Genomic DNA, 18,399 nt, shown 5'->3' on the forward strand with positions numbered 1-18,399 from the left:
CATACTAGAAAAGGGACAGTGGCTTTGAGCTGACCGCTGTAAGCCATTGTGAGTTGGCCGACCTCTTCCACACACAAGCAATTACAGAGGTTTCTGGGATTCGCTAATTTTTATCAGCGGTTCATTAAGAATTTCAGTTGCGTTTGCTTCCGCTCACTAGTTTGACATCCCCGCTCGTGGTTTTCAGTGGACACCGGAAACCGAACGAGCGTTTTCACGACTATTTTGCTCCGCACCTGTCCTCACCCACCCCGATGTGTCCAGGCAGTTTGTTGTTGAAGCTGACGCTTCAGATGCGGGCGCAGGAGCTGTGCTGTCTCAAATTTCGCCGGACGATGAGCGCTTTTTCTCTCTCCGCGGTTTAGTTCTGCCAAGAGAACGGCGTCGGTAACTGTGAAATTCCAGCTCTTAAGTTGGCCTTGGAGGAGTTGCACCACTGGCTGGAGGGAGCAGAACATCTGTTTGTGATTTGGACCGATCATAGGAATCTCGTCTACATTCGAAACGTGAAGTGGCTTAATTCCAGGGAAACCAGGTGGCAGTTGTTTTTTAGCCGCTTTAACTTTATGATTTCCTTCCGTCTGGGCTCCCATAACATGAAGGCAGATGCGTTGTTGCGCCAATTCTCCTCGGAAGCTGAGGCTTCGGACGTGGGCACGATTGTTCCCCCTCCTGCTTGGTGGGGGCCTTGGTATGGGAGATTGAGGCTGTGGTGCGCCGGGTTCAGTGGCACGAGCCTGATCAGGGATCGGGACCTCCGGGTAAGCTATTTGTTCCGTCCACCGTGCGCCCGTGTGTCCTGCATTGGCTGCACACTGCGCACTTCGCCTGTCACCCTGGCATTCGTCGTATGGTGTCTTTGTTGAAACTGTCCTTTTGGTGGCCTTTGTTGGAGAGGGATGCACATGAGTATGTTGTGCGCGTTCGTGCGCGTTCTGAAAGCTGTCACCAGGCAGCTTCTAGGCTTTTGCATCCCCTGCCCGTCCCCAGTTGCCCTTGGTCGCTTTGAACTTTGTCATGGGGCTGCCGCGTTCCTCTGGTCACTTGGTCATCCTTACCATCGTGGACAGATTCTCTAAGGCTGATCATTTTGTTCCCTTGCCTAAACTCCCTTCTGCCCTTGAGACTGCTCTCTTACTTGTTGATGATGGGCTCAGTTTGTGTCGTGTGTGTGGAAGCGGGTTTTGCACAGCTTTGGGGGTCGGGGTGAGCCTCTCCTCGGGCTATCACCCGCAGTCTAATGGGCAAACTGAGAGGACAAACCAACAACTGGAATCCGCGCTCTGCTGTGTGGTTTCGGTTAATCCTGCTTCCTGGACCTCTCATCTCTCCTGGATAGAATATGTGCATAACTCTCTCACCTCTTTTGCCACCGGTTTCTCCCCGTTTGAGGTTTGTGTGGGTTATCAGCCCCACTGTTTCCTTCTCAGGAGGCGGAGGTTGCGGCTCCAGAGGTGCAGGACCAACTGCACCGCAGCAGGAGGATTTGGCGCCAGACCAAGGTGGCGATGCTTCGGACTACAACACAAGCTTGCTGTACGGCAGATTGGAGGAGATCTCCCACTCCTCTATACACCGTGGGACAAAAGGTGTGGCTGTCCTCTGCAACTGTTCCTTTGAAATGTATTTCCAGAAAGCTGGCACCCTGTTTTCTGGGTCATTTCACAATTCAATGCATCATTAATCCTGTATGTGTCAGACTGCAACTGCCCGCTTCCATGAGGACAATCCTTTTCTTCTTCTCTGCATTCTTTTTTTTTTTTTTTTAAATGTTTATTTATAAGATTTTAAGTTCAAAGTTACATAACGTCACACCAGACAAAGGACATAAGATTAAAAAACAATAACATTTAAGCACAGAAAAAAAAAGAAAAAACAGAAACCAAACACAACAAAAAAAGACCCCAAACAGGAAAACAGGAAAGGAAAAAAATAAAAAATAAATAAATAAATAAAAATACACCAGTTAGCCAGTACAAATCAAAAGTTCAAAAGAAACACCATTGTCCAAAAAAGACTATCTTCTGTGTGAGTTTAGACAGGGCAACAGAGAGTTCACCAAGACTAGAAGATGTGGGAAACATGTCCAGGAAGGAATCAGGGTCCGGCAGAAGTGCAGTTTCACACAAACACAAAGTGCAGTCAAATGGGTTAAAGTTTATGTTAAATTCCCATTAATATGATTGAGAAAAGGGCCCCAGATTTCAACAAACTTAAAATGGGTGTCAGCCAAACGATAACGAACCTCTTCAATATACAAACAAGCAATCATCTCACGTAGCCAAACCCTGAAAAATGGAGGAGATGGTGATTTCCAGGCTCTGAGAATAAGTCTTTTAGCTACAATCATGCCAAACATTAAGGCTTTCTGAAGAGGACGTCTGAGTGCCAATGAGGTTAGGGAGCAGCCTAGCACTGCAAGTACACCATCCGGCTCTAATTTTAAGTCATAAATCCGGTTATACATATTAAATATCTCTGCCCAGAAACTCCTGAGTGTGGGGCAAGACCAGAAATTCTTCTCTGCATTCTGATTGTGAGGCGACCTTCTCTCCTCGACATCTCAATGACAATCGTGCATCCACCCCAGGAGAGGGAAGAGGGCAGCTCCAGACGGCGGTCCCATAACCCAAGGTCAAGAGTGCCAGAGAGTCAGATGCAGTAGGCAGCCGACCCCAGCAGAGGCCAGCCACCTCAGCCCCAGACGAACAACCAGTGGGGAGTGGCAGGGAGGGGAACCCCCACCCACAATAACAATGTCCCAAAGGGACCAAGTCTCAGCAAACCTCAGACCAAGGCCTAACCACACATGCACGCACGCGCACACACACACACATACACACACACATTCACAGCCACCCAAACATCTGAAGTGCAGACAAAAAGATGCCCCCAGAGCCAGCAGTGACCCAGACATGGTGCAAGAAACAGGGGTGTAGGAAGATCCTCCAGCTTCCCTGCCCTCTCAGTGTTAAAAGTGGCTTGTTTGTCATATAAACAAGAATGGCCTGTGGCAAATAACCCTGTATTATAATGACTCGAATTATAAAAAACAAGGAAAACGTAGGGTCAGATTTACTAATGTTTGCAGCAGCCGAAAGAGTTCTTTTAACGTTAAAATGCTGCTGGATTTACTGACGAGGCACAGCGTCAGTTTGTGGCTGACAGTTGTGAACAGGAATAATTTGCAGCTGGCCTTCTGACTTATGTATTTGTTTTACTTTCAGGAGGAGAATATTTAAATGTGAATTGAAGTCTTTTTCAGCACACATCTAATGCTGAAAAAAAATCCTGCCCATTATGGTTGTTATAGCTGGTATTTGGAGTTTATTTTTAGAATCAACACTTTGCATGGATGCTCAAAGCTGTGAGTTAAACGCCAAAACTTTGGCTGTCCTAAAACTCTTCATTCAGTCCTCATGTTGAGTGTTTAGAGGTAAGCCCCAGTTATTGTTCCTCAATAAAACAGGTATTTTATTGAAACAGAGCAGAAATTACTTGAAATTAGCTTTGTTTTTGCCTCAGCAGTGTGCACACAGTGGGCAAATTCTTTCTATTGAATCTGTGATGAATAGAATTGGTACTTTCTTATATTTTACTGTTATGATCCAGTGAAACTCCTTTCCGCCTTCCTGTGAACTGTTTCTATGGCTGCAGTAAAATTTATTTCCATCCATCACTTAATCCAGCTGAACTGCACTGAAGTAAAAAAAAAACAAAACAAAAACAATTGTTTTTGCTTGCCTGTCCAGCAGAACAGCAGAATTGTTGTCTAAAGGCCAAAAATGCCCAACAGATTTACTTTCCCAAGTGGACCCATATAGCATTTGCTATAATGGTTCACTTTATAGCCATATTTTATTAGATCTTTACTAGGATGTTTTATTATCAGTTATAACAATCACAATGGACAAGACCATGGGACGGAAATGAAAAAAGAAGAAAGAAGGAGAAGTTGGGAAGAAAGTTAACAGAAACACAGCTTCAGTCCCTGCTGGGGGGAACCCCCCCCCCCCCCCCCCCAAAAAAAAAAAAAAAAAAAACCCAACAAAGCAGAAAAACCACAGAAACAACTGACATATGCATTAACAGTAAATAATTCATTTAGCTAACAGTAAATAACAAATATTAAATGTTATTAAACAGCACACAGTGCTAATAGTACAATATATGTTTGGAGGCAGTCAATCAAGATAGAGTGTGATAGTGTATGTTTGTACATTTGTGCGTGGGATTGTGCTTGTGTTCCATGATTTCTCCGTGTAAGTATCTAATAATGTGTGTGTGTAATGTGTGTGTATTAATTAGGACCTTAGGGGCACTTCTCTTCTGGCGACCTGCAGCAGGCATTTTTTGTGTTTCCTAACTTAGTTTTTAACCAAATTTTTAACTTTGTGAGGGAACGGATTGCTTCCCTGATTTGTTTCTCATGCCTGGTCAAGAACAAACTTTGAAAAGCCTTGAGGTTCAAGGAAACATGGGAAGAAAGGCAATGCGTGTCAGCGTCTAAGAAAACCTTGGAGGAAGAATCGTATTCTATGATTCTGACTAATGTCCAGTCTTCTAGGAACAAGACTGATGGGGAATGTACTTCATCTTCAAGAATACAGAGAGGCTTGTCTTATGTCGTTTACTGAGACGTGGCTGACCAATCTGGACAGTGACACTTTGCTGCAAATTAGCAGCTTTGGAGCCCTTGTCCAGTTGGATGGGAACTGTGAACTAACACATAAATTTCATGGAGGAGGGCTATGTTTATATATCAACCATGGCTGGTGTAATAATTTTACTGTGCGTGACCGGTTGTGTCTTCCCGACATTGCGCTCCTGTCAATATCTGTCAGGCCATTTTCTTTACAGAGGGAATTCCCTCAGATATTTATCACTGTTGTTTAAATCCATCCCAAAGCTGATGTCAAAGCTGATGCCGATGCCATCTTTAAAGTGACACGCAACTTGCAGTCTCTCTCTCTCCATGACATGGGCTACAAACTAAGGGTAACTGTAACATATCTTTAGATGGGTTTACCTCCGATAAACATTTGGCTTAACAGTTTTTATCTTTGTTTTGAAAATCTTGATTGTTCTATGCAGACAAGAAGAGACTACCACTTCCCCATCATTTTTTATTGATGAGAGAGGGGCAGCTAATCTCTTTAGACACACTAAGATTAAGAGTCCTGGACCTCACAACATTTCTGGGCAGTTACTGAAAACTTCTGCTGATCAGAGAGTGGTCTCTCCTGTCGGTGGCGCTGTCACTTGGTGTTCGCTCGCTCTGTGGTATAGTATCGCTTCCTGTTCCTGCTCAAACACAGTGGTGTTTCTGAGTAGCTTATTTGCTTAGCAGTTTAATTAACAACTTTTAAATACATTCTTTTTTCACAGTATAATCTTCACGTGCTTCATCCGAAGCACACTTTCTCTGTACTCACTACCTAATTTATAGCCAAAGTATTCACTCACTGTCTCTGTACTGTTTCGCTAGCTTAGCTCGTAGCCGACCCGTTAGCACCATGGCTACTTCACCTGTCCCTTCTGCACTTTCTTGCTCATTGTGTCAGATGTTTAGTTACTCCTCGGCCTCCTTTAGCAGTAATGATATCTGTAACAAATGTAGCATATTTGCAGCTCTGGAGGCCAGGATTACTGATCTGGAGACTCGGCTTTGCACCCTGCTCTCACCCTTAGCTAGCCAGGCCCCTGTAGCTGGTGCAGCCGAAGATAGCGTAGGCCCCGCTAGCTGTTCCCCGGCAGACCCCAAGCAGCTGGGGAAAGATGGCTGGGTAACGGTGAGGAGGAAGCGTAGTCCTAAACAGAAGCCCCAGGTACACCACCAACCCGTTCATGTGTCTAACCGTTTTTCCCCACTCGGTGACACACCCGCTGGGGGTCAAACTCTGGTAATTGGTGATTCTGTTCTCAGACATGTGAAGCTAGAGACACCGGCAACCATAGTCAATTGTCTTCCAGGGGCCAGAGCAGGCGACATTGAAGGAAATTTAAAACTGCTGGCTAAGGGTAAACGTAAATTCAATAAAATCATAATTCACGTCGGCAGTAATGACACCCGGTTACGCCAATCGGAGGTCACTAAAATCAATATTGAATCGGTGTGCAACTTTGCCAAAACAATGTCGGACTCTGTAGTTTTCTCTGGTCCCCTCCCCAATCAGACCAGGAGTGACATGTTTAGCCGCATGTTCTCCTTAAATTGCTGGCTGTCTGAGTGGTGTCCCAGAAATGATGTGGGCTTCATAGATAATTGGCAAACCTTCTGGAGGAAACCTGGTCTTGTTAGGAGAGACGGCATCCATCCCACTTTGGATGGAGCAGCTCTCATTTCTAGAAATATGGACAAATTTATTAAACCCCTCAAAACATGACTATCCAGAGTTGGGACCAGGAAGCAGAGTTGCAGTCTTACACGCCTCTCTGCAGCTTCTCTCCTCCTGCTACCCCCCCCAAAAACCCATCTCCATAGAGACTGTGTCTGCTTCCAAAAAGACAAAAAACAAACTAAAAACCAGCAACAAACAACTTAAACATTTACAAAGAAAGAACAATACAGTATCCACATCTGAACCAAAGAGTAAAACAGTGAAATGTGGATTATTAAATATTAGGTCTCTCTCCTCCAAGTCTCTGTTAGTACATGACTTAATAATTGATCAACAAATTGATTTACTCTGCCTTACAGAAACCTGGTTGCAGCAGGATGATTATGTTAGTTTAAATTAATCAACACCCCCGAGTCATTCTAACTACCAGAAATCTCGAAGCACAGGTCGAGGGGGCATGTGGCAGCAATTTTTCACACCAGTCTATTAATTAATGAAAGACCAAGACAGACTTTTAATTCATTTGAAAGCCTGATGCTTAGCCTCGTCCACCCCAGCTGTGAAACTCAGAAACCAGTCTTACTTGTTATCATCTATCGTCCACCTGGGCCTTACACAGAGTTTCTGTCTGATTTCTCAGACTTTATATCTAATTTAGTTCTGAGCTCAGATAAAATAATTATTGTGGGTGATTTTAACATCCATGTTGATGCTAAAAATGACAGCCTCAACATGGCATTTAATCTGTTGTTAGACTCAATTGGTTTCTCTCAAAATGTAAAAGAACCCACCCACCACTTTAATCACACTCTAGATCTTGTTTTAACATATGGCATAGAAACTGAACATTTAACAGTGTTTCCTGAAAACCCTCTCCTGTCTGATCATTTCTTGATAACATTTACATTTACAATAATTGATTACGCAGCAGTGGAGAGTGGACTTTATCAAAGTAGATGTCTTTCTGAAAGCGCTGTAACTAAGTTTAAGAATATAATCCAGCCACTGTTATCATCGTCAATGCCCTGTACCAACACAGAGCAGAGCAGCTATCTGAACGCTACCCCAACAGAGGTCGATTATTTTGTTAATAATTTCACCTCCTCACTACGTACGACTCTGGATACTGTAGCTCCTGTGAAAACTAAGGTCTCTAATCAGAAGTACCTGACCCCGTGGTATAATTCTCAAACACGTACCCTAAAGCAGATGACTCGTAATCTGGAGAGGAAATGGCGTGTCACAAATTTAGAGGATCATCATTTAGCCTGGAGAAATAGTTTGTTGCTTTGTAAGAAAGCCCTCCGCAAAGCCAGAACAGCTTACTACTCATCACTGATTGAAGAAAATAAGAACAACCCCAGGTTTCTCTTCAGCACTGTAGCCAGGCTGACAAAAACTCAGAGCTCTTTTGAGCCAACCATCCCTTTAACGTTAACTAGTGATGACTTCATGAACTTCTTCACAAATAAAATTTTTATCATTAGAGAAAAAATTACCAATAATCATCCCACAGATGTAATATTATCTACAGCTACTCTTAGTTTCATTGATGTTAAGTTAGACTCTTTTTCTCCAATTGATCTTTCTGAGTTAACTTCAATAATTACTTCCTCCAAACCATCAACGTGTCTTTTAGACCCCATTCCTACAAAACTGCTCAAAGAAGTCCTGCCATTGATTAATTCTTCGATCTTATATATGATCAACCTATCTCTAATAATCGGCTATGTACCACAGGCCTTCAAGGTGGCTGCAGTTAAACCTTTACTCAAAAAGTCATCTCTAGACCCAGCAGTCTTAGCTAATTATAGGCCAATCTCCAACCTTCCTTTCATATCAAAAATCCTTGAAAGAGTAGTTGTCAAACAGCTAACAGATCATCTGCAGAGGAATGGTTTATTTGAAGAGTTTCAGTCAGGTTTCAGAGTTCATCACAGCACAGAAACAGCTTTAGTGAAGGTTACAAATGATCTTCTTATGGCCTCTGACAGTGGACTCATCTCTGTGCTTGTCCTTCTTGACCTTAGTGCAGCATTCGATACTGTTGACCATAATATCCTATTAGAGCGATTAGAACATGCTGTAGGTATTACAGGTATTGCACTGCAGTGGTTTGTATCATATCTATCTAATAGACTCCAATTTGTGCATGTAAATGGAGAGTCCTCTTCACACACTGAGGTTAATTATGGAGTTCCACAGGGTTCAGTGCTAGGACCAATTCTGTTTACATTATACATGCTTCCCCTAGGCAGCATCATTAGAAGACATAGCATACATTTTCACTGCTATGCAGATGACACCCAGCTCTATCTGTCCATGAAGCCAGATAACACACACCAATTAGTTAAACTGCAGGAATGTCTTAAAGACATAAAGACTTGGATGGCCACTAACTTTCTGCTTCTTAACTCAGATAAAACTGAGGTCATTGTACTCGGCGCTGAAAAGCTTAGAAATATGGTATCTAACCAGATTCTTACTCTGGATGGCATTACCTTGGCCTCCAGTAACACTGTGAGGAACCTTGGAGTCATTTTTGACCAGGATATGTCCTTCAACGCACACATTAAACAAATATGTAAGACTGCGTTCTTCCATTTGCGCAACATCTCTAAAATTAGAAATATCCTGTCTCAGAGTGACGCTGAAAAACTAGTTCATGCATTTATTACTTCCAGGCTGGACTACTGCAATTCATTATTATCAGGATGTCCAAAAAACTCACTGAAAAGCCTTCAGTTAATCCAAAATGCTGCAGCAAGAGTACTGACAGGGACTAGAAAGAGAGAGCATATTTCTCCTGTTTTGGCTTCCCTTCATTGGCTTCCTGTTAAATCCAGAATTGAATTCAAAATCCTGCTCCTCACATACAAGGTCTTAAATAATCAGGCCCCATCTTATCTTAATGACCTTGTAGTACCATATCACCCTATTAGAGCACTTCGCTCTCGCTCTGCAGGCCTACTTGTTGTTCCTAGAGTATTTAAAAGTAGAATGGGAGGGAGAGCCTTCAGTTTTCAGGCCCCTCTTCTGTGGAACCAGCTTCCAGTTTGGATTCGGGAGACAACACTATCTCTACTTTTAAGATTAGGCTTAAAACTTTCCTTTTTGCTAAAGCATATAGTTAGGGCTGGACCAGGTGACCCTGAATCCTCCCTTAGTTATGCTGCAATAGATGTAGGCTGCCGGGGGATTCCCATGATGCATTGAGTTTTTCCTTTCCAGTCACCTTTCTCACTCACTATGTGTTAACAGACCTCTCTGTATTGAATCGTATCTGTTATTAATCTCTGTCTCTCTTCCACAGCATGTCTTTTATCCTGTCTTCCTTCTCTCACCCCAACCGGTCGCAGCAGATGGCCGCCCCTCCCTGAGCCTGGTTCTGCCGGAGGTTTCTTCCTGTTAAAAGGGAGTTTTTCCTTCCCACTGTCGCCAAAGTGCTTGCTCATAGGGGGTCATATGATTGTTGGGCTTTTCTCTGTATCTATGAAGCGCCTTGAGGCGACATTTGTTGTGATTTGGCGCTATATAAATAAAATTGAATTGAATTGAATTGAATTGAATTGAATCAGTCAAGTGGGATTTTTCCATCATATTTTTTCATTTTCTCTAGAGTTACAGACAGTATCTAAGGTTAGAAAACAGGCTGTCATTGTTCCAGGTAAGGTACTGAATAATTTTATTTCTTGATCCTCGTTTGATCAGTTGGCTTTTTGACAAATAGGTGGCAATGCGTAAAAGTGAACAGTGTTCTTTCTGATGTACTCTCCTCTCCTCCCCAGGGCTGCTCATCACCTATTAAAGCTGCTGATATTGAGATTGTAGAGAGTTACAAGTATTCAGGGGTTGTTCTTGACCACAAACTGTGTTTTGAGCCTCGTGTTGATACCACTACCAAAAAAGTTCAGCAAAGACTGTTCTTTTTAAAGAAAATTAGGTCTTTTAAAGAACTTTTATTGAATCTATTATTTCTTTCTGTATCGCTGCTTGGTTTGGTAACATGACTCTGAAGAACATGAATCAGTTGGGACTTTTTTGTAAAAACTGCCAGTGAAATGCGGTGGCGCTGTCACTTGGTGTTCGCTCGCTCGCTCTGTGGTATAGTATCGCTTCCTGTTCCTGCTCAAACACAGTGGTGTTTCTGAGTAGCTTATTTGCTTAGCAGTTTAATTAACAACTTTTAAATACATTCTTTTTTCACAGTATAATCTTCACGTGCTTCATCCGAAGCACACTTTCTGTGTACTCACTACCTAATTTATAGTATTCACTCACTGTCTCTGTACTGTTTCGCTAGCTTAGCTCGTAGCCGACCCGTTAGCACCATGGCTACTTCACCTGTCCCTTCTGCACTTTCTTGCTCATTGTGTCAGATGTTTAGTTACTCCTCGGCCTCCTTTAGCAGTAATGATATCTGTAACAAATGTAGCATATTTGCAGCTCTGGAGGCCAGGATTACTGAATTGGAGACTCGGCTTTGCACCCTGCTCTCACCCTTAGCTAGCCAGGCCCCTGTAGCTGGTGCAGCCGAAGATAGCGTAGGCCCCGCTAGCTGTTCCCCGGCAGACCCCAAGCAGCTGGGGAAAGGCTGGGTAACGGTGAGAAGGAAGCGTAGTCCTAAACAGAAGCCCCAGGTACACCACCAACCCGTTCATGTGTCTAACCGTTTTTCCCCACTCGGTGACACACCCGCCGGGGGTCAAACTCTGGTAATTGGTGACTCTGTTCTCAGACATGTGAAGCTAGAGACACCGGCAACCATAGTCAATTGTCTTCCAGGGGCCAGAGCAGGCGACATTGAAGGAAATTTAAAACTGCTGGCTAAGGGTAAACGTAAATTCAATAAAATCATAATTCACGTCGGCAGTAATGACACCCGGTTACGCCAATCGGAGGTCACTAAAATCAATATTGAATCGGTGTGTAACTTTGCCAAAACAATGTCGGACTCTGTAGTTTTCTCTGGTCCCCTCCCCAATCAGACCAGGAGTGACATGTTTAGCCGCATGTTCTCCTTAAATTGCTGGCTGTCTGAGTGGTGTCCCAGAAACGATGTGGGCTTCATAGATAATTGGCAAACCTTCTGGAGGAAACCTGGTCTTGTTAGGAGAGATGGCATCCATCCCACTTTGGATGGAGCAGCTCTCATTTCTAGAAATATCGACAAATTTATTAAACCCCTCAAAACATGACTATCCAGAGTTGGGACCAGGAAGCAGAGTTGCAGTCTTACACGCCTCTCTGCAGCTTCTCTCCTCCTGCTACCCACCCAAAAACCCATCTCCATAGAGACTGTGTCTGCTTCCAAAAAGACAAAAAACAAACTAAAAACCAGCAACAAACAACTTAAACAATCACAAAGAAAGAACAATACAGTATCCACATCTGAACCAAAGAGTAAAACAGTGAAATGTGGATTATTAAATATTAGGTCTCTCTCCTCCAAGTCTCTGTTAGTACATGACTTAATAATTGATCAACAAATTGATTTACTCTGCCTTACAGAAACCTGGTTGCAGCAGGATGATTATGTTAGTTTAAATGAATCAACACCCCCGAGTCATTCTAACTACCAGAAATCTCGAAGCACAGGTCGAGGGGGTGGTGTGGCAGCAATTTTTCACACCAGTCTATTAATTAATGAAAGACCAAGACAGACTTTTAATTCATTTGAAAGCCTGATGCTTAGCATTGTCCACCCCAGCTGTGAAACTCAGAAACCAGTCTTACTTGTTATCATCTATCGTCCACCTGGGCCTTACACAGAGTTTCTGTCTGATTTCTCAGACTTTATATCTAATTTAGTTCTGAGCTCAGATAAAATAATTATTGTGGGTGATTTTAACATCCATGTAGATGCTAAAAATGACAGCCTCAACATGGCATTTAATCTGTTGTTAGACTCAATTGGTTTCTCTCAAAATGTAAAAGAACCCACCCACCACTTTAATCACACTCTAGATCTTGTTTTAACATATGGCATAGAAACTGAACATTTAACAGTGTTTCCTGAAAACCCTGTCCTGTCTGATCATTTCTTGATAACATTTACATTTACAATAATTGATTACGCAGCAGTGGAGAGTGGACTTTATCAAAGTAGATGTCTTTCTGAAAGCGCTGTAACTAAGTTTAAGAATATAATCCAGCCACTGTTATCATCGTCAATGCCCTGTACCAACACAGAGCAGAGCAGCTATCTGAACGCTACCCCAACAGAGGTCGATTATCTTGTTAATAATTTCACCTCCTCACTACGTACGACTCTGGATACTGTAGCTCCAGTGAAAACTAAGGTCTCTAATCAGAAGTACCTGACCCCGTGGTATAATTCTCAAACACGTACCCTAAAGCAGATGACTCGTAATCTGGAGAGGAAATGGCGTGTCACAAATTTAGAGGATCATCATTTAGCCTGGAGAAATAGTTTGTTGCTTTATAAGAAAGCCCTCCGCAAAGCCAGAACAGCTTACTACTCATCACTGATTGAAGAAAATAAGAACAACCCCAGGTTTCTCTTCAGCACTGTAGCCAGGCTGACAAAAAGTCAGAGCTCTTTTGAGCCAACCATCCCTTTAACGTTAACTAGTGATGACTTCATGAACTTCTTCACAAATAAAATTTTTATCATTAGAGAAAAAATTACCAATAATCATCCCACAGATGTAATATTATCTACAGCTACTCTTAGTTTCATTGATGTTAAGTTAGACTCTTTTTTTCCAATCGATCTTTCTGAGTTAACTTCAATAATTACTTCCTCCAAACCATCAACGTGTCTTTTAGACCCCATTCCTACAAAACTGCTCAAAGAAGTCCTGCCATTGATTAATTCTTCGATCTTATATATGATCAACCTATCTCTAATAATCGGCTATGTACCACAGGCCTTCAAGGTGGCTGCAGTTAAACCTTTACTCAAAAAGCCATCTCTAGACCCAGCAGTCTTAGCTAATTATAGGCCAATCTCCAACCTTCCTTTCATATCAAAAATCCTTGAAAGAGTAGTTGTCAAACAGCTAACAGATCATCTGCAGAGGAATGGTTTATTTGAAGAGTTTCAGTCAGGTTTCAGAGTTCATCACAGCACAGAAACAGCTTTATTGAAGGTTACAAATGATCTTCTTATGGCCTCTGACAGTGGACTCATCTCTGTGCTTGTCCTTCTTGACCTTAGTGCAGCATTCGATACTGTTGACCATAATATTCTATTAGAGCGATTAGAACATGCTGTAGGTATTACAGGTATTGCACTGCAGTGGTTTGTATCATATCTATCTAATAGACTCCAATTTGTGCATGTAAATGGAGAGTCCTCTTCACACACTGAGGTTAATTATGGAGTTCCACAGGGTTCGGTGCTAGGACCAATTCTGTTTACATTATACATGCTTCCCCTAGGCAGCATCATTAGAAGACATAGCATACATTTTCACTGCTATGCAGATGACACCCAGCTCTATCTGTCCATGAAGCCAGATAACACACACCAATTAGTTAAACTGCAGGAATGTCTTAAAGACATAAAGACTTGGATGGCCACTAACTTTCTGCTTCTTAACTCAGATAAAACTGAGGTCATTGTACTCGGCGCTGAAAAGCTTAGAAATATGGTATCTAACCAGATTCTTACTCTGGATGGCATTACCTTGGCCTCCAGTAACACTGTGAGGAACCTTGGAGTCATTTTTGACCAGGATATGTCCTTCAACGCACATATTAAACAAATATGTAAGACTGCGTTCTTCCATTTGCGCAACATCTCTAAAATTAGAAATATCCTGTCTCAGAGTGACGCTGAAAAACTAGTTCATGCATTTATTACTTCCAGGCTAGACTACTGCAATTCATTATTATCAGGATGTCCAAAAAACTCACTGAAAAGCCTTCAGTTAATCCAAAATGCTGCAGCAAGAGTACTGACAGGGACTAGAAGGAGAGAGCATATTTCTCCTGTTTTGGCTTCCCTTCATTGGCTTCCTGTTAAATCCAGAATTGAATTCAAAATCCTGCTCCTCACATACAAGGTCTTAAATAATCAGGCCCCATCTTATCTTAATGACCTTGTAGTACCATATCACCCTATTAGAGCACTTCGCTCCCGCTCTGCAGGCCTACTTGTTGTTCCTAGAGTATTTAAAAGTAGAATGGGAGGGAGAGCCTTCAGTTTTCAGGCCCCTCTTCTGTGGAACCAGCTTCCAGTTTGGATTCAGGAGACAGACACTATCTCTACTTTTAAGATTAGGCTTAAAACCTTCCTTTTTGCTAAAGCATATAGTTAGGGCTGGACCAGGTGACCCTGAATCCTCCCTTAGTTATGCTGCAATAGATGTAGGCTGCCGGGGGATTCCCATGATGCATTGAGTTTTTCCTTTCCAGTCACCTTTCTCACTCACTATGTATTAACAGACCTCTCTGTATTGAATCGTATCTGTTATTAATCTCTGTCTCTCTTCCACAGCATGTCTTTATCCTGTCTTCCTTCTCTCACCCCAACCGGTCGCAGCAGATGGCCGCCCCTCCCTGAGCCTGGTTCTGCCGGAGGTTTCTTCCTGTTAAAAGGGAGTTTTTCCTTCCCACTGTCGCCAAAGTGCTTGCTCATAGGGGGTCATATGATTGTTGGGCTTTTCTCTGTATCTATGAAGCGCCTTGAGGCGACATTTGTTGTGATTTGGCGCTATATAAATAAAATTAAATTGAATTGAATTGAATTGAATTGAAATCTCAGCGTGTTGGCAAGATGGGCTTTCGGCCATTTATAACAAGCATGAGCTGAGGAAGGCTCATTTTATTGTTAATTGTTTTAACCATCCACTTCACAGTGAGTTTGACTTGTTGCCCCCTGGCCGTTGTTTAAAGGAAAACAAGAAGACTCCAGGTTTCTTTTATCCCTACTGCAACTCGTCCCCTTAATTGCAAATAACTGTCTTGTGGCTTTTTATTAGCATTTTGTTTATTCCTATTGCTGCCCTTGCTGCTAAACTAATTTCCCCTTGTGGGGCAATAAAGAATTGAATTGAATTGAATTGAGAGAGTATGTTTTAACCATCCTGAGATGTATTGTAGTCTGTTAGCTATGGAATAGTGGTGAAAGTTAGGCAGATCTAGTCTTCCTTTATCCCTGGTCCTTTGCAGGGTTTTTAAGCTAAAATGCAGCGGTTTATCTTTGTAAAGGACTCCAGAGATACAAACGAGTTAGGCAATGGTTTACTCGTGATCACTGAGAATAAATAATTGATTCTTGGCAAAACCATCACTTTTATTGAAGCAACTCTATCCATGAGTGATATAAGCAGAGACTTCCATCTAGTCAGATCATCTTGTACTTTCTTCAAAAGTGAAATGTGGTTTAATTTAGTTAAATCTGCATGACTAGGAGAAACATTAATACCTAAATATTTAATATCTCCAGATTACAGTGGGGTGGAAGAAGAATTATGGAAGGAGCAATTCATTGTAAGAACTATAGATTTGAACCAGTTTATCAAATAATCTGAAGCTCTTGAGAAAGAGTTTATTAATGTAATTACCTCATAGAGAGTGGTTTGTGAATAGTGGTGAAAAAGCAACATGTAATTCCCATAAAGTATGATTTGATGTTCAACACTCTTCACTCACTATAGCCGGTGTAATTGATGGCACAATAAAAATTGTAAACAGTGAAAGGGAGAGTGGGCATCCCTGTCTGGTGCCCCTCTGGAGACAGAAGCTGGAGGATGTTTGGTCATTTGTCCTGACACAAGCTGTTGGGAAACTATATAATGTTTTAACCAGTTCATGAAGGAGTTTCTAAAACCAAATTTTTGTAAAGTTACAAATAGAAATTTCCAGTTAACTCTAGCAAATACTTTTTTTTTTTTTTTTGCATCTAGAGATGCAATTGCATTGTAGTTTCAGCGTTTTTACTGCATGGTCAAAGGAGCTTGCAAAGAAAAGCGTCTGGACTTCTTTAAGTTACTTGAAGACGTTTCACCTCTCATTCGAGAAGCTTCTTCAGTTCTAAGGTCAAATGGTGGAGAGTCCCAGATATAAACCTAGTGGGAGTGTCCCCCCACAGACCTTGCTACCATCCTTGCTCCTCTCGTGGGGAACACCCCACACCACATCAAGAACTCCACCGACTTCACTGACAAGGTCCAGAAACTTACCCTGGATCCAGATGAAACCATGGTGTCCTTTGATGTAGTCTCTCTCTTCACGTGCATACCCACCACGGAGGCAGTGGAGACTGTCAGAAAACGACTACAAGAAGACAACTCCTTGGAGGACAGGACCAACTTCACACCCGATCAGATTTGCACACTGTTAGACCTCTGCCTCACCACTACATATTTCAAATACAACAAAGGCTATTACAGACAAAAACATGGCTGTGCCATGGGCTCCCCCGTGTCACCTATTGTAGCCAACCTTTACATGGAGGAAGTGGAAAGGAAGGCTCTTGGCTCTTTCAAAGGAAGAGTACCCAGCCACTGGTACAGATATGTAGACGACACCTGGGTCAAAATCAAGACACAAGAAGTGGAATCCTTCACTGCGCACATCAACGCTGTGGATAAAAACATCAAGTTCACCAGGGAAGACACAAAGGACGACTGTTTGCCTTTCCTGGACTGCGCTGTGCACATTGAAGAGAATGGCAACCTCAACATCGAAGTTTACCGGAAGCCCACACACACGGACCAGTACCTCCTGTTTGACTCTCATCACCCTCTGGAACACAAACTTGGAGTAATTAGGACCCTACACCACCGGGCAGAACATGTTCCCTCTAAGCCTGAAGGGAAAAAGAAGGAACACACACATGTAAAGGAAGCACTCAAAACGTGCGGCTATCCTAAATGGGCATTCTTAAAGTCAGCAAAGAGGCACAGAAAAGAAGATCAGACATCAGCGAGGGAGGATAAGAAGGACAGACGCAACAACATTGTCATCCCCTATGTAGCCGGTGTATCAGAGAAACTCAGGAGGGTTTTCTCCAAGCATGACATCCCGGTGTACTTCAGACCCAGCAACACACTCAGACAAAAACTGGTTCACCCGAAAGACAAAACGGCAAAACACAGACTTAACAATGTGGTGTATGCTGTACAGTGCAGCGAGGAATGCCCAGACCTCTACATTGGAGAGACCAAACAGCCACTTCACAAGCGCATGGCACAACACAGAAGAGCCACCTCCACAGGACAAGACTCAGCTGTCCATCTGCATCTTAAGGATGAAGGACACTCTTTCGAGGATGCCAATGTTCACATTTTGGACAGAGAGGACAGATGGTTTGAAAGAGGAGTGAAAGAAGCCATCTATGTCCACTGTGAGCGACCATCTTTGAACAGAGGCGGTGGTTTACGACACCAACTCTCTGCCATCTATAATCCAGTTTTGAGATCCCTTCCCAGACGCCTTAACGCCCACTCACACCCTGGGCCATCTGACCTCAGGAATTCGCATGATAAGGTGGGGCCAGGTTTCACAATGAACTCACCCGAAACTCTGGCTGATTGGGACCCACACCCAGTTCCACACCTTAGCTCAGGCGATTAGAGGATCATCAGGGGGTCCTTTTGTCCCTCTGTGGGGGGACACTCCCACTAGGTTTATATCTGGGACTCTCCACCATTTGACCTTAGAACTGAAGAAGCTTCTCGGATGACAGATGAAACGTCTTCAAGTAACTTAAAGAAGTCCAGACGCTTTTCTTTGCAAGCTCCTTTGACTACGATGACCTGGATGACTGAGAACCTTCACAGACATTTTTACTGCATGAATAATCTATCAAATTAAGTAATCTACGTGTATTTGTTGATGAATGCCTCCCATGTATGAAACCAGTTTGATTAGGATTTATTATGAGGGGGGTTATCTCTTTATAGAATTCTGCTGGAAATCAATTTCATTTGTAGATGGGTGTCTGTTGTGAGTATAAAGCTTTGTAAAAGACCCTGAAAGTGATGTTTTTTCTTTCAGGATCATATACTATTTTAAACGATGTATGATGCTCAAATGAATGAGAGGAAAAAACAAACAATCAAACAAACAAACAAAAAGAGAG

At 42.6% G+C, this 18,399-nt stretch overlaps 2 long non-coding RNA genes across 2 annotated transcripts in view; both read left to right on the forward strand.

Moving 5' to 3' along the window:
* The window catches only part of LOC146507185 (uncharacterized), a 144,708-nt gene extending 138,110 nt beyond the window's left edge, over positions 1–6,598 (forward strand). Inside the window, exon 2 of the long non-coding RNA XR_014877241.1 lies at positions 5,820–6,598. This is a non-coding gene — a long non-coding RNA (uncharacterized LOC146507185). The remainder of the gene's footprint in view (positions 1–5,819) is intronic.
* Positions 1–18,399, forward strand: part of LOC146507181 (uncharacterized) — a 224,311-nt gene that overhangs the window by 200,725 nt on the left and 5,187 nt on the right. The gene's annotated exons all lie outside the window — the stretch shown is intronic.

Source organism: Neolamprologus multifasciatus, chromosome 12, assembly GCF_963576455.1.
Source record: "Neolamprologus multifasciatus chromosome 12, fNeoMul1.2, whole genome shotgun sequence".
Taxonomy (NCBI): domain Eukaryota; kingdom Metazoa; phylum Chordata; class Actinopteri; order Cichliformes; family Cichlidae; genus Neolamprologus; species Neolamprologus multifasciatus.